The sequence below is a fragment of the Tamandua tetradactyla genome, chromosome 5 (assembly GCF_023851605.1).
Source record: "Tamandua tetradactyla isolate mTamTet1 chromosome 5, mTamTet1.pri, whole genome shotgun sequence".
In the NCBI taxonomy this organism is placed as follows: Eukaryota; Metazoa; Chordata; class Mammalia; order Pilosa; family Myrmecophagidae; genus Tamandua; species Tamandua tetradactyla.
This window is the reverse complement of record NC_135331.1, coordinates 24,378,068-24,384,067: the sequence shown is the minus strand read 5'-3', so window position 1 is coordinate 24,384,067 and position 6,000 is coordinate 24,378,068.

The following is a 6,000-nucleotide window of genomic DNA, read 5'->3' as shown; positions in this document are numbered from 1 at the left end:
CATCCCTATCGGAGCCCCTTCCTCGGGGTCCACACCGGCCCCCATCCAGGGAGAGCATTGCACCCCTCCCAGCTGCATCCAGTGCTGGCTGCGTTGTCTCCCCTCCACCCCAGGGCACCCTCTCCCCAGCACAGCCTCAGGCTTCACTAGCTGTTTCTAGTTTGCTAGCTGCCAGAGTGCAACATACCAGAAACGGAATGGCTTTTAAAAAGAGAATTTAATAAGTTACTAGTTTACATTTTTAAGGCTGAGAAAATGTCCCACTTAAAGCAAGTCTATAGAACTGTCCAATCAAAGGCATCCAGGGAAAAATACCTTGGTTCAAGAAGGCTGATGAATTCAGTGTTTTTCTCTCAAGTGACAAGGCACATGGGGAACACAGTCAGGGGTCCTCTCTCAGTTGGAAGGGCACATGGCAAACAGCGTAATCTGCTAGCTTCTTCTCCTGGTTTCCACTTTCATGAAGCTCCCCGGGAGGCATTTTCCTTCTTCATCACTAAAGGTCGCTTTCTGGTGGACTCCACTTCTCATGGCTTTCTCTGCTCTCTCTGAATCTACTTCATTCTCCAAAATGTTTTCTCTTTTATAGGACTTCAGAAACTAATCAAGACCCATCCAAATGGGTGCAGACAGGTCATCACCTAATCCACTTGTAGAACAACTCTTGATTAAATCACATCTCCATGGAAATGTACTAGTTACAGTCTCAAACATACGGCATTGAATAGGGATTAGAAGAAATGGCTGCCTTTACAAAATGGGATTAGGATTAAAACATGGTTTTTGTAGGGTACATACATCATTTCAAACCAGTGCATTCCACCCTCTGAACCCTAAAAAAAGACATGTTTTCCCATATACAAAATAGATTAATCCCATCACAATATCAGAAAATTTTAAAGCATTTGAATAACAATCAAATGCAATAGAAGATTAAAACCAGTACAAAATCTCATCAAAGTTAGATACATGCATGGTCTGTACTCAGGCAAATTCTCCTGTCTCTAAACCTCTGAAAACTCATCACAACTTATTTGTTGCCATATAAACTAGGAACAGTCATAGGATACATATACCCATTTCCATAGGGAGGAAAGAACACAAGGGTCACCAGGCCCATACAGTTTTGAAAACCTGCAGGGAAAAGTTCATTAGATTTCAAAGTCTGAGAGTCATTTATCTTCAGGGCTTCTGAAAGCAGAAGTCCCACTCTTTCCAAGGGCCTACACAGAGGTCTGCCTCTATCCAAATGCAACCTTGGGGGATATTGGGGAGACCATCTTTTTCTGGGCTCCACCCTTCCCAAGCATCGGGGCTCTACCTGGGCTCTCCACCATCTCTGGGGCACATGCTCAACCCCACCATGTAGTGGCAGCCAGGTTCTCCCCAAACCCCGAGGAATGTGCTTCACCCTCTCCAAGGCCTGGGGTGGCATGACTCTTCCACTGCAATGAGGTGGAAGGTCCATCCTCTGCCTTTGGGGCAAATTTACCCTCTCCACAGACTTGGGTGGGTTGGCTCTCCTGGCCCAAGGCTTCTTGACTTCAGACCTCAGCTTCCATGGTTTTGCCTCATAAGTTATTTTTCCTCCACTGTGTCCCTTCCCAGTCTGCTGTCCAGACTGGCAGTGGCTCTGTTTATATATATCCCACAGCACTCTCATTGGCTTTCTATGCAGTAGCCTTGGATCATACCCATCAGACATAAGGAGTTTCCACAAATCCTTCCTGGATAACTCCATGTCCAATCCTGGCTTTCTCTGAATTGCCTGACTGATTTCACATTTGGCCAAGTCCTTATGTGGGGCACTATTCTGTAGGATCTCTCTTCCTAGAGGCCCAGAATTTTCCAGAACATCAATTTCTGATTTCTTTGTATCTAAGATTTGAATTCTCAGGTTATCTCTTTCCTGTCGCATTTCTCTATAAGCTGTGAGGAGAAACCAGGTTGCACTTTCAGCATTTAATTTGGAGATCTCTTCTGCTAAATATCCGATATTTCTCCAAAATTTTCCTCTTTTATATGACTTTAGAAACTAATCAAGACCCACCCGAATGGGCGGGGACATGTCATCACCTAATCCAGTTTAACAAACACTCTAGATTAAATCACATGTCCAGGGAAATGATCTAATTACAGTCTCAAACATACAGCATTGAATAGGGATTAGAAGAAACAGCTGCCTTTACTAAATGGGATTAGGATTAAAACATGGCTTTTTTAGGGTACATACATTATTTCAAAGCAGCACACTAGCCTTCTCCTTGGATTCACCCCCAGGACTCGGCCAGGACTTTGCAGAAGCTTCTGCAGGACCTTCTGTCCCCAAGAGTAGGTCTGTGCCTGCACTGCACATTGCACTCTCCATCCTCCATGGCAGCTTATCTCCTCTTGGCCTCATCCAGCAATTCCCATGGGCTGCTAGGATTAGATGACATTTTAGCATTTTAATCAGAAGACTGTGCAAAAAATTAAGGAGAAATGTGGCATTATTTTGCATGTTTGGAAATATCTTCAGTGCCTGACAGTAGAAGACAGCTACATTCTCATGTTTGCTTCAGCATTTCATCAATTGCATATGTTACTTTGTTTGAAGAACATGGAAAAACCCTGGCTTCACCCCACATATAGTTGGAAAGGCTGGATGCAATGTGGAATTGGTGAACTTTTCATAATCCAATGCATTGAAACCTATTTGTTGATCTTGTACTTTGAATGGATACTTCCCTCACACATCATTTATGTGACAGTAGTCATTTGAAAAATAGCAATTAAGTTATAGAGATGCTCAAAATATTGACACAATTATGTAATACTTTAAAAATCACATTACTTGCTGTCCTAGTTTGCTAGCTGTCAGAATCCAATATACCAGAAGTGGAATGGCTTTAAAAAAGGGGGGATTTAATATGTTGTAAGTTTACAGTTCTAAGGCCAAGAAAATGTGCTAATTAAAACAGGTCTATAAAAATGTCCAATCTAAGGCATCCAGGGAAAGATACCTTGGTTCAAGAAGCCCAATGATATTCAGGGTTTCTCTCTCAGCTGGAAGGGCACATGGTGAACATGGCAGCATCTGTGGGCTTTCTTGTGGCTCTACAAAAGGGACTGTCTCCAAAACGTGTCCTATTTTAAAGGATTCTAGTAAGCAATTCTGCCTTCAATGGGTGGAGACACACCTCCATGGAAATCATCTAATCAAAAATTACATCCAAAATTGGGTGGGTCACATCTCCATGGGAACAATGAAAATGCTCTCACCCAGCAGTATTGAATGAGGATTAAAAGGACATGGCTTTTCTGGGGTCCACCACAGATTCACACCAGCACCTTACTGTCAATCTATCAAGCTTATTGTGGCACACAACAGGTTTTACAAATTCCAAGATTTTCCTGAAACTTAACCTTCATCACTGGGAAAGAATTCTGTCCTTCATGTAACATGCTCATTTCATTCATTTTGGAGAAAATATCTGCCAAGTACCCAAGCCTGGGCAGCCGTTGTTTGTAGCGGCCAGTTGATCTTCAAACAGAAGTAGTTTTGTGGGAAAGGTGGCTGTTCAGCCTACAACCCAAGCCATCATAAAGTGCTTTTCCTCGAGACAACCATTCTACTTTGATATGCAGCAGAAACTGCTAGCTTGTGGTATTCTGCAGTTTCAATGTTAGATTACACTGTGTTCCTTTTGAGGATGGCACAAATATATGAGGCTGAGTTTTTGGTATTTGTTTGATAAAAAACACGTTAATGCAAAAGTCAACATGCAAAATCATTGTTAGCATTCAGCAATAAAGCAACCTTATGGTTACATCTCCAAAACTGCTGGCCGCACCTAACACACTGCAGGTGCGTAGTCTCAAAGTAGGAATCATTCCTATAATAGGCATCTTCAATAAGTTGTCTTTGTCATTTGTGACTCCCACGCAGCTCAGTCTTAGCTTTCAGTTTTTAACTTCATTACATTCTCTATTCAAATCTCTCAGACTCTGTTCATCTATACACAGTATAAAATCCATACCTGGAGATCCGGAGCCTACAACTGTGGCACCCCAGCTGGATGCTGCCTCACCCCCAGAGTGAGCCTGGGCCTCCCACTCTCCCATGCCCCCCCCCCACCACCAATAGCCTGAATGAGACTGGCCTTCCCTGACCACAGGCCCAGACACAGGTCCCCCCCCCCCCCAACCTGGCCCCTGCCTCGATTTCCCAGTCTGTGCCAGCCCCCAGCCCTCCCAGCAGGCTGACTGCAGTGGCTGCCGATGGTGAGAAATGGGCTCGCCTCCCAGGGGGACACAGGCTTGGGGGCACAGCTCTCAGCGCCCCTCTTTTTGACTCTCCTGGCCAGCACTGTCTACCTCCTCCCAGCTCTGACCTCCAAACTGATTTGGTTATTTAGGCAGAAGCTCTGCAGGATAAGCAACTGAATACTGAGTGACTGCAGGAAGGAATGCAGTGGTGAGATGTACAACTAGGGGAAGGAATCTTAAGGACTGTATGTTGAATGAAATGTCAGAAACAAAAAGACAAATATTATCATATGTCACTCACATGGACTAATATAATATACAAACTTGGTGAACTGAAGTGGAGAACATGGGTTATCACGTTAGGGCCTATGTAAAGAGTCCTAGATTGTAAGCTCTTACAGCATCACATCTAGTCAGGAGGTGTAACTGTTGTCTCTAAATTCTTAGATACTGAGCTGTTTGTATATAACCTGGTCATTCCCACAAACACTGGGCATTTATGTGACACCTGAGACTCAGAGTTAGAGCTCTGAAGCTAGGAAAGTCAGCACTACCCCATACAGGAACTGTTTGAAAAGGGATCAGACTTCATCTAGAGATATGAATGAAGCTGATCTGGATAGGACTAAGGTGAATCAGATTGCAGGGGGAAAGGATGATATTGCCCATATTTTAAAATTTCAACTTCTATGTGAGACCAAATGGATAGATGTTTCGTTGGTACAAGATTTATATTTTGAGGGGTGCATGGGTGGTCCAGTGTGAGAATGCTCACCTTCATGTGGGTGACCCAGATTTGATTCCCAGATCATGCACCCAAAACTAAAAACATTTCCATTATATTGTGCATAGTGCATTACCTAATTTAACTTGTATGGTCAGTTTATTTGAACACTATAAGTACATGGAGTCTTGAATAGGGCATGAGATGTTACTAGTTTGTCCAGGTTAGTGTGATGCCCCAATATATCCCACAGTAATTTGAGCAGTAAATAAAGAAGTGTCTGTAAAGTCCCCTTGGGGAAATGCAGAGAAAAGGGGAAAATTCAAATTCACCATTTGGAGAATCCCTGATATTTTTGCAAGCCATGGAGACAACCAAATCAATAGGCCAAGCCCTTAATCTTGGGGTTCATCCCTATGAAACTTAATTCTGGAAAAGATAGGCTAAGCCTGCTGATAATTATGCCTAAGAGTCACCCCCAGAGAACCTGTTTGTTGCTCAGATGTGGCCTCTCTCTCTAAGCTGATGTGGCAAATGAACCCATTGCCCTACCCCCTCTATGTGGGGCATGACGCCCAAGGGTCTGAATCTCTGTGGCAACATGGAACAAAAATCCTGGGATGAGATGGGACCTGGCATCAAGAGATTGAGAAAGCATTCTCAATCAAAAGGGGGAAGAGGGAAATGAGAGAAAATAAAGTGTCAGTGGCTGAGAGGTTTCAAACACAGTTGAGTGTTTATCCTGGAGTTTATTCTTATGCATTATATAGATATCCCTTTTTAGTTCATGGTGTATTGGACTGGATGGAGGGCAGTACCCAAAAGTGTAGAGCTGTGTTCCAGTAACCTTGATTCTTGAAGAAGATTGTATAAAGATATAACTTTTACAATGTGATTGTGTGATTGTGAAAACCTTGTGTCTGATGCTCCTTTTTTCCAGGGTATGGACTGATGAGTAAAAAGTATGGATGACAAATAAATAATAACATGGATAAGGGGTAAAACAAATTGGGTAGATGAAAATAGTA